Here is an 11,193-nt window from a genome sequence, read left to right as displayed (position 1 = left end):
AAATCCCCCAGCTGGGGTTTTTTTTAATTATTTTAAAATAAATTCTAACTACAACCTGGAAAAAGAAAAACACATGCATACAAAGTTAGACACACTCACCACCAAGCCCACCCAACAACCACACAGCTGCCCACTCACTCCCACCACAATCATTCTACCTCCCTACAGTAACAGGCAAGCGCCTCCAGTCTTTTGGACAGCTCCCAGTAACAGCATTACTGGACACCGCCAAAAACTGCCCTGCCTACAAAACCCCCAGTCCCCAGCCACAGCTCCGCACCAACATTGGCGATGATCATCGCCTCGCAGAGCGGCCGGGACCGGGGGAAAAAAAACCCAGCCGGGGGAAAAAAAAAAAATCCCCCAGCTGGGGTTTTTTTAAAAATTATTTTAAAATAAATTCTAACTACAACCTGGAAAAAGAAAAACACATGCATACAAGATTAGAAACACTCACCACCAAGCCCACCCAACTGCCCACACACTCCCACCACAGACAGTCATCACAGCTACTAACAAAACCACATGCTTCCATCCTTATTTAAAGATAACACTATCCTGGCATGAATAGAACCCCCCCCCCGCCCCCAAAATGGCCATCCCAATAAAAAAAATTAAAGAAAAAACCCTACTTTTGTCTCTTACTGACACAACCCCCCCCCCAAAAAAAAAAAAAAAAAAAACAAAATAAGTGTTTCATAGATACATTATTCTGCTCTGGCAACTACCATTACTACACCCACAGGCAAGGCAGCTCCAAACACACACACAGACATGTACACACAGACACGTACACACAGACACGTACACACACCCTCCATGCAAAAAACAATGCCAGCACAGAAGATGCTGCCAGCCAGAAAGCCCTACAATGCCACGACCGTGCGGCTCTGGTGCTCTCCACGAGACCAGAAAAGAGTCAGATGCCACCATCTGTGATGGAAAGGGGCCGGCAAAGCGAGGAACAGCCATGCGGAAGAGGCCAGCAAGAAAGACCCGAGGCTCTGATGACACAGGGAAGAAAACCCTGAAAGGGCACCAGGAGGATGCAAAATAAGAGAGGCCTCAGAAAACACACAACCAACAAGACCTGAATGATGGCTGCCAAGATGATTGGCCAGAAACAATGCAGAATCACAGTGACAGACTGCTGCTTTCAGCTGCCTGCACAGAACAAGATGATCATTGGAGCAACACAGATGAGTCGGTCAAGACCAGACAAAAGACAGCAGATGCCTGTTGCACTAGCACTACAAAGCATATGCTGTGCTCCTTGAGCACAAAGAGCAAGGGCAACATCAAGACCTGAGCAAAAGATAGCACAGCTACAACACACACCACATACACCACACAACAACACAGACACAGGCTGGAGCTGCCCTGCCTGACACCCACCCTCACTTTCTGCCATGCACACCCCACTGCCTCTGCCTCACACACACACACACACACACACACACACACACACACACACACCCCGCAACACCCTTTGCCCATGCACTTCGCTTTTGCAGTGCTCTGCATCACTGTTGCTCCTCAAGAGGCATCCTCAACAGCAGACACATCCTCTGCAGCAGCCACACCCTCTGATCTTCTTTTGCTCACCACATTTGCCTTCATCATCTGCCAAACCAGAGCACAAGCAGTCACCCCCTTGCCAGTCAGCTCCATCCCCATCTGCAAGGGCACCCTCCACCAAAGCGCCATCGGCACTCCACTCACCTGCACCGCAACAACTCCAAACGCCAACATCCTGCCTGGGGGGAAGCCCGTGGCACCTGGAAGAAAACAAAATAACAAAGTGACCCTTCTGCCAGGCAGCGCTCACCAGCCCTACAACATCCAGCTCCAATCCACTCACCTGAAAGTCTCAGCCACGCCTGGGAAAGGCCCACAGCAGACCTGAAAAAACAGAGAAAAAAGCATCACCGACAGGCAGCCCAACACCACCCACACCACAATAAAATCAGACCCAACAGGCTGCCCCACTCACCTGCTCAGGCTCTTCTCAGCACTCAGCTGCTTCTCTCCACAACTTCCCGCAAAACCTGCAAGCACAGAGAGAAGTCACACACTCAGGCGATGCCCGCAACACCACCACTCCAGTCCATCACGGACACACTCCACACACCACCATGGCTAACACCCACAGGCAAGGCAGCTCCAGCCCCAAAAACACACAGACAAACAAACAGCAGACACAAACACAGAGGACAGCCCTACACAAAAAAAACCCTATTCCCACACATAAGACTGCCGGCCAGAAAGAGCCGCACGGTCGTGGCGTCGTAGGGCCGAGGCTCTGGACGAGCCCAGAAAAGAGTCAAACGTCAATGCCCAGGATGGAAAGGGACCGGCAAAGCTCAGAAGACTGACGCAGAGGAGGCCGGCGAGAAAGACCCGAGGCCATGATGACGCAGGGAAGGAAACCCTGAAAGGGCGCCAGCGAGACGCAAGACAAGAGCGGCCCCGCAAGAGGTGTGGCCGATGAGGCCTCAACGGTGGCCACGACTATGACGGACCGCAAACGGCCACGATGCACAGTCAGAGTCACAGACCACCCCTTTCAGCTGCCTATGCAGAACAAGACATAGTCCATTGGAGCAATGCTGATGAGTCTGGCCAGGCAAAAGACAATGGATGCCTGCCACGCTACTGCTGCAGAGTATAGGCTGTGCTCCTTGAGCACAAAGAGCAAGAGCAACATCAAGACCTGAGCAAAAGATAGCACAGCTACAACACACACCACATAAACTACACAACAACACAGACACAGGCTGGAGCTGCCCTGCCTGACACCCACCCTCGCTTTCTGCCATGCACACCCCACTGCCTCTGCCTCACACACACCACTCATCCAGAACAACCCTCCACTCTACACTGAACATCAGCACGCACACACACATACACAGAAACTGAGGATGCCCCAACACCCTTTGCCCCTCAACTTAACTGTGGCAGTGCTGTAGGTCACCGGTCCTCAAGAGCCATCCTCAGCAGCAGCCGCATCCACACTGATCTTCCTTTGCTCACCACATTTGCCTTCATCACCTGCAAAACCAGAGCACAAGCAGTCACCCCCTTGCCAGTCAGCTCCATCCCCATCTGCAAGGGCACCCTCCACCAAAGCGCCATCGGCACTCCACTCACCTGCACCACAACAACTCCAATGCCTGGGGAGGAAGCCCGTGGCACCTGGAAGAAAACAAAATAACAAAGTGACTCTTCTGCCAGGCAGCGCTCACCAGCCCTACAACATCCAGCTCCAATCCACTCACCTGAAAGTCTCAGCCACGCCTGGGAAAGGCCCACAGCAGACCTGAAAAAGCAGAGAAAAAGGCATCACCGACAGGCAGCCCAACACCACCCACACCACAATAAAATCAGACCCAACAAGCTCCCCCGCTCACCTGCTCAGGCTCTTCTCAGCACTCAGCTGCTTCTCTCCACAACTTCCCGCAAAACCTGCAAGCACAGAGAGAAATCACGTGCTCAGGCGATGCCTGCAACACCACCACTCCAGTCCATCACGGACACACTCCACACACCACCATGGCTAACACCCACAGGCAAGGCAGCTCCAGCCCCAAAAACACACAGACAAACAAACAGCAGACACAAACACAGAGGACAGCCCTACACAAAAAAAACCTGTTCCCACACATAAGACACTACTGGCCAGGAAGAGCCACACGGTGGTGGCATCGTAGGGCCTAGGCTCTGGACGAGCCCAGAAAAGAGTCAAACGTCAATGCCCAGGATGGAAAGGGACCGGCAAAGCTCAGAAGACTGACGCAGAGGAGGCCGGCGAGAAAGACCCGAGGCCATGATGACGCAGGGAAGGAAACCCTGAAAGGGCGCCAGCGAGACGCAAAACAAGAGCGGCCCCGGAAGAGGTGCGGCCGATGAGGCCTCAACGGTGGCCGCAACTATGACTACACTGCAAACGGCCACAATGCACAGTCACAGTGACAGACCGCCCCTTTCAGCTGCCTGTGCAGAACAAGATGTAGTCCATTGGAGCAATGCTGATGAGTCTGGCCAGGCAAAAGACAATGGATGCCTGCCACGCTACCGCTGCAGAGCATAGGCTGTGCTCTTTGAGCACAAAGAGCAAGAGCAACATCAAGACCTGAGCAAAAGATAGCACAGCTACAACACACACCACATAAACTACACAACAACACAGACACAGGCTGGAGCTGCCCTGCCTGACACCCACCCTCGCTTTCTGCCATGCACACCCCACTGCCTCTGCCTCACACACACCACTCATCCAGAACAACCCTCCACTCTACACTGAACATCAGCACGCACACACACATACACAGAAACTGAGGATGCCCCAACACCCTTTGCCCCTCAACTTAACTGTGGCAGTGCTGTAGGTCACCGGTCCTCAAGAGCCATCCTCAGCAGCAGCCGCATCCACACTGATCTTCCTTTGCTCACCACATTTGCCTTCATCACCTGCAAAACCAGAGCACAAGCAGTCACCCCCTTGCCAGTCAGCTCCATCCCCATCTGCAAGGGCACCCTCCACCAAAGCGCCATCGGCACTCCACTCACCTGCACCACAACAACTCCAAACGCCAACATCCTGCCCGGGGGGAAGCCCGTGGCACCTGGAAGAAAACAAAATAACAAAGTGACTCTTCTGCCAGGCAGCGCTCACCAGCCCTACAACATCCAGCTCCAATCCACTCACCTGAAAGTCTCAGCCACGCCTGGGAAAGGCCCACAGCAGACCTGAAAAAGCAGAGAAAAAGGCATCACCAAGAGGCAGCCCAACACCACCCACCCCACAATAAAATCAGACCCAACAAGCTCCCCCGCTCACCTGCTCAGGCTCTTCTCAGCACTCAGCTGCTTCTCTCCACAACTTCCCGCAAAACCTGCAAGCACAGAGAGAAATCACGTGCTCAGGCGATGCCCGCAACACCACAGCCCATCCATATCAGGCATTCGCTCCCACACCTTTTCCTGCTCCGCTCTCCCATCCCAACTGCTGGGCTATAGCTCCCCACACCGAGGTCCGCCACACACCTGTAAAACAGGAACGGCGCTGGGCGACGGGGACAGCGCCGACGAGGTGATGGCCCTACGCCACGCTCTACGTCCGCTCCCGGACTGATGCTCACCTCACCCTGCTCCTCCTGGATGTGAGCAACCTGCTCCCCGCAAGGCTCCACGCCTACAAGCACAAAGCAAAAATTAACCGCGCAACCCACTGACCGCAACACTCTCCTTCCAACACCAAATCTCTAGCTCACCTTCTTGGGGCATGCCCCTCTCTTCCTCCAGCTCCCTTGGGCCCACTCAGAACACTGCTCAGCATCTGCAAAAAACAACAAAACAAAACAACATAAAGTGGAGCACACAGACATTGACAAATCACCATTCCAGTCCATCACTGACACACTCCGCACACCACCATTCCTAACACCCACAAGCAAGGCAGCTCCAAACACACACAGACAGACCAAAAAAAAAAAAACATTAGACACAAACATGAAGGAAAGCCCTATGCAAAAAGAACTATTCCAATGCGTTCCACATGGTATCTGATGACACCACAGCCCTGCGGCTCTGATGCTCTGGACGAGCCCAGAAAAGACTAAGATGTCAACACCCGGGATGGAAAGCGGCCAGCAAAGCGAGGAACGGCCATGCGGAAGAGGCCAGCGAGGAAGACCTGAGGCCGTGATGACGCAGGGAAGAAAACCCTGAAAGGGCACCGGTGAGATGCAAAACAAGACCGGCCTCGGAACAAGAGCGGCCGACGAGGCCTCGACGGTGGCCGCAAAGATCGATGGGCACGATGCAAAGCCGGAGGCACGGACCGCCCCCTTCGGCTGCCTGCACGTGACGAGACACCATCCGTGGGTACGATACTGATGAGTCAAGCCAGCAAAACATGACAGAGGCCTACAATGCTAGCACTCCACAGTGTAGGCCGTGCTCCTTGAGCACAAAGAGCAAGGGCGACATCAAGACCTGAGCAAAAGATAGCACAGCTACAACACACACCACATAGACTACACAACAACACAGACACAGGCTGGAGCTGCCCCGCCTACCGCACCCTCACTTTCTGCCATGCGCACCTCACCACCTCTGCCTCACACATACCCCACTCATCCAGAACAGCCCTCCGCTCTACACTGAACATCAGCGTGCACACACACACACACAGACTTAAGACACCCCTGATACCCTTTGCCCCTCAACTTAACTGTTCAAATGCTGGGCATCACCATCGCTCCTCAAGAGCCATCCTCAATGGCAGCCGCATCCACGCTGATCTCCCTTCAGTCACCACAGTTGCCTTTATCACCTGCCAAACCAGAGCACAAGCAGTGACCCCCTTGCCGGTCAGCTCCAGCCACATCTGCGAGAGCACCCTCCTCCAAACCACCATTGTCATCGCACTCACCTGTACTGTGCCAAAGCCACGCTCCAGCATTGTGGCTGTGACGCTGCCCGTGGCATCTGGAAAACGCAAAACAACAAAACTACTCTTCTGCTAGGCAGTGTGGACTAGCCCTACAACTACTGCCACACCATTTTACACACCCATTCCACTTCACCTCAAATCCTCAGCCTCGCCTGGGAAAGGCCCGCACCGTACCTGAAAAAGCAGAGCAAAACACATCACCGAGAGGCAGCCCAGCAGCACCCTACCGCATAATAAAACTCAGGCAGACAAGCTTCCCTTCTCACCTACTCAGGCTCCTCGTTGCCGCTCAGCTTCTCCTCTCCAAAACTTCCTGCAATGCCTGCAAAACCAGCGAGAAGACCACACCTTGAGGTCATGCCAAAAACCACACCCCATGCACAACATTACCTCGCTACAACACCTTTACCTGCTCCGCTCTCCCGTCCCAACTGCCGGGCTACGGCTCCCCACGCCGAGGTCTGCCACACACCTGTAAAACAGGAACGGCGCCGGGCGATGGGGACGTCGCCGATGAGATGACGGCCCTACGCCACGCTCTACGTCCTCACCCAGACTGATGCTCACCTCACCCAGCACCTCCTGGATGTGAGCGACCTGCTCCCCCCAAGGCTCCACACCTACAAGCACAAAGCAAAAATTAACCGGGCAACCCACTGACCGCAACACTCTCCTTCCAAAACCAAATCTCTAGCTCACCTTCTTGGGGCATGCCCCTTCCTTCCAGCTCCCTTGCACCCACTTGGAACACTGCTCTGCATCTGCAAAAAGCAACATAAACTGGAGCACACAGACACTGACCGATCACCATTCCGGGCCATCACTGCCACACTCCATACGCTACCATTGCTAATAACCGCAGGCAAAGCAGCTCCAGCCCCACACACACAGACAAGCATTAGACACAAAACAAACGCACATAGGTACAAGCATCAGACACAAACATGCAGGAAAGCCGTACGCAAAAAGAACTATTCCCACGCATAAGATGCTACCAGCCAGAAAGCCCTACGATGCCATGACCGTGCAGCTCTGCTGCTCCGGATGAGCCCAGAAAAGAGTCAAACGCCACTGCCCGGGATGGAAAGCGGCCCGCAAAGCTGGGACGACCGATGCCGAAGCACCCGGCCGGGAAGACCCAAGGCTGCGGCGATACAGGGAAGAACCCTGAAAGCATGCCAAGAAGATGAAAAACAAGAGCAGAAACAGAAGAGGGGCAGGCAAAAAGGCCTCGACAATGGCCCCGAAGATGAGCGGCCGCAAATGGTCACGATGCAAAGCCGGAGCGACGGACCGCCCCTTTCGGCTGCCTGCACGGGACGAGATGCGATCCGCTGGAGCGATGCCGATGACTGAGGCCAGGCAAAAGACGGCGGATGCCTGCCGCGATGGCGCTGTGGAGCGTGGGCTGTGCTCCTTGAGCACAAAGAGCAAGAGCAACATCAAGACCTGAGCAAAAGATAGCACAGCTATAACACACACCACATAGACTACCCAACACAGACACAGGCTGGAGCTGCCCTACGTACCACACCCTCACTTTCTGCCATGGGCACCCCACCACCTCTGCCTCACACACCACTCATCCAGAGCAGCCCTCCCTACTACACTGAATATCAGCACGCATGCACAGAATGAAGACAACCCCAACACCCTTTGCCCCTCACCTTAGCTTTTCCAGGGCTGGGGGCGGGGGCGGTCAGCTCACTTTTGATCCTTAAGAGGCATCACTCAATGGCAGCCACATCCTCTCTAATCTTCCTTCGCTCACCTTCATCACCTGCCAAACCAGAGCGCAAGCAGTCACACCCCATGCCGGGCACCTCCATGCTCATCTGCAAGAGCGTGCCTCTCCAAACCGCCGTTGTCGCTCCATTCACCTGCACCACGCCAAAGCGATACTCCCACATCCTGACTGAAAGTAATCCCATGACACCTGCAAAAAACAAAACAACAAAATTACTCTTCTCCTAGGCACTGCGGACTAGCCGTAAAACAACTGACACGCCATTACACTCACCCATTCTACCTCACCTCAAATCCTCAGGCATGCCTGGAAAAGGCCCGCAAGGTATCTGAAAAAGCAAAGCGGACAGCCCCAGAAGCCACGGTAGGAATCAGAAGCAGAGCCACAAAAGAGCAGATGGCAGTGGGTTCGCAGGCACAGATGAAAGAAAAGAGCTGCCGGGCGAGACTGCAAACTGCTTCCTGCCGGTCCCGAGAAGGCCAGCAGTTTTTTTTCCTCTCTCAGCACTGAGGCTTGGACAAGAAAAGAGGTGAATTCGTTAGCTTGCAGGAGGTTGCTTTTTGACCCCTTCAGACACATGGACTTACTCACAGCTGCACTTAGTTTCCAAAGATGTGACTTCCTTTCTCATCATACTGCACTTCTAGGCAGGAAGAATGCTCACTTGGCTCTTCACACTCTTCACATAAAGTCTAGACTCTTCCATAACTCTGCATACTACAAAAAAAACTTACTCACTTCCTCTTGGAACAGAGCTGACAATATTTCTGAGAAGCAGCAGAACATCCGGCAAGCAAGCCGGAAACCACAGTAGCTGACGAGAACGATATCTCACATGCATCCACATTACTGGACATAAGGCACACAAGCACTACGTAGAGCAGAAACGTAGATGGAAGTGTTTTCCGGGGACCCCTGTTCTGTCCTTTTCTCTGCAATCCAGCTGAGGGACAAACAATTCTTCGAGTGTCATCATCTTCAAAGAGCCGAGCGATGAAGCTGCATCCCTTCCGCAATAAACACAGAAACGCAACAAAACAATACTGATGGTTAACAAAAGATACGACTGCAGACGCGGAAGCCCTCTTCCACCCCTGAACGCCCCGCGCCGAGACACCGACGCAAAACCGAAACTGCCTGCTTTAAGCGATTTTTCTGGCAGGCTTACGGCTCCACCTTCAGCCATCCCGTTGCTCTAATCTTAAGTAACAGCCTTTGCATCTCCAAATGCAGCAATAACTCTTCCTGGATACCTTTGCTTCTGCAAATGCTGCTATTCGCCGAGACAAGTTCAGACCACTAACCCCAAAGGACAGCAAACGCAGAATGAACTCCCTGCCACCAGGCCCTCGGTTTATGTACCCCTAGCCCCGCCCACTGCCCTACCCACAAGCCCTGGGAAGGGGAGGGGCAAAGCACTGCCAGCCATAAAGGCAGAGGGCTAGGGAAGAGCAAGGCTTTTGCTTCCACTCTGTAGCTAGGCTGCAGAGCACAGAAAGGCTAAACAGACCTCTTGGATAAAATGGACCATCTTCTTTGTTACTAAGACTTCATATACTGTATCCATAATACCAGGAGGTCTGTTATTAAATTCTTTTACCCTAACTAGCACTAGCCTTTACACTGAAAACTAGAAATCAGTTCTGCTTAGGCTTAGAAAGAAAACTACAAGATTCCACATAACCTATAAAGGGAACGCTACACCACACTGCTCTAATTGCTTCACACCTGTATTGAATACAGCTGTTGTAGGAAGACAGCATTTCCTCTAGGGCAAACCAAGATATCTAAATAACCCCCCGGAACAACGCTGCTTCTGTAATGTGAGTACTTCCAAACAGGGGTATTTCCTGTATAGTACCTAGAGTGCTTAGAAAAAGGGGCCACTGGGTGGAATGGAGAGTTCCCCACGGGAATACTACCTCTGTATGCCTAAGTGGAGGACTCGCACGAGGAGGGAAGAGGGATGCTAAGAGGGCTGGAGAACCCACGCAGGGCTCTGGGGCACAACAAAGGCTTCCAGAAGCAGTTATGAATGGATGACAGCGGTCACACAAGGACTAAAGGGCCAAAACAGAGCTCAGGCACAAAAGAAAGGCTGACAGAGTAGTCCAGAGTAAAATAAAGGGGTTCCTCAGAGCTCTACAGGACCAATAGAGGTCTATGCAGCACAACAAAGCTCTAAAGAAGAATCCAGAGCAGATAAGATATCTCTTACGCAGACTAGAGAGCAACTAAAAGAAGGCAGAAGAGAACAAGTAAAGCCTCCAAAGGGGTTCAGAAGAAAACATGGGTACTCAGGCACCTAAACAATGAAAACAGCACTCTAGGGCATAAGAGAGGGCTCAGGAAGAATTCTGAGACCACTAAATAACTCCTAAAGGAAATAGCCAAAAGACAGCTCTAGGGAACAAGGAAGGACAAAAGAGTAGTCCAGAGGCCACTAGAGAGGTGCTAAGCAGCCCGCATGGCCAAGGAATGACTCTGGAGAACAAGGAAGAAATCTGAAGGGCTTCTGAGGAGACTAGAGAATTCCAAAGGGGGCTGTGCAGCCAGAGGACAGCTCTGGTGCAGAACAAGCACCACACCCCAGGAGTGGTTCTGAGCAGACCAGAAGGCTCCTAAGGGGACTAAAAGGCAAAAAAACCAAAACTGGCTAACGTGACTGACCTCAGCAGGTGCTCTGAGGAGACAGGAAGGCTCTTATACTATGCAGATGACCAAAACAGGGCTGTGGGGCACAACGAAGGCCTCCAGATGGGTTCTCAGTGCACTATAGGGGGTCCTAAGGGAACTGGAGATCCAAAACACAGCTTTGGATCATGACAAAGGCCTTTACAAGCCTGCTGAGGGGACTAGAGGAGTGCTGAGAGGTCTGGAGGACAAAGAGAGCTCTGCACAGAAAAATAAAAGCACAAGAGATGAGGCCAAAGCAGAACAGAGGGCTGCTAAGTCTGGTACGGGAACAAAAAAGGGCTCCACAGCATGA

General features: G+C 52.8%; 2 long non-coding RNA genes across 2 annotated transcripts; both read right to left on the bottom strand.

Moving 5' to 3' along the window:
- Positions 1–2,728: 2,728 nt before the first annotated feature.
- Positions 2,729–3,467, bottom strand: LOC135329124 (uncharacterized). Its single transcript, XR_010390343.1, has 4 exons — positions 3,411–3,467; positions 3,279–3,319; positions 3,151–3,195; positions 2,729–3,051 (listed from the first exon to the last, which is right to left on the bottom strand). It is a non-coding gene; the product is annotated as an uncharacterized LOC135329124 (long non-coding RNA).
- A 1,515-nt stretch (positions 3,468–4,982) lies between these two features.
- Positions 4,983–6,696, bottom strand: LOC135329123 (uncharacterized). Its single transcript, XR_010390342.1, has 5 exons — positions 6,577–6,696; positions 6,437–6,492; positions 6,237–6,337; positions 5,274–5,338; positions 4,983–5,194 (listed from the first exon to the last, which is right to left on the bottom strand). It is a non-coding gene; the product is annotated as an uncharacterized LOC135329123 (long non-coding RNA).
- Positions 6,697–11,193: the final 4,497 nt, after the last annotated feature.

Source organism: Dromaius novaehollandiae, chromosome 8 (genome assembly GCF_036370855.1).
Source record: "Dromaius novaehollandiae isolate bDroNov1 chromosome 8, bDroNov1.hap1, whole genome shotgun sequence".
Lineage (NCBI taxonomy): Eukaryota > Metazoa > Chordata > Aves > Casuariiformes > Dromaiidae > Dromaius > Dromaius novaehollandiae.
This window is presented reverse-complemented; position numbering and strand designations above follow the sequence as displayed.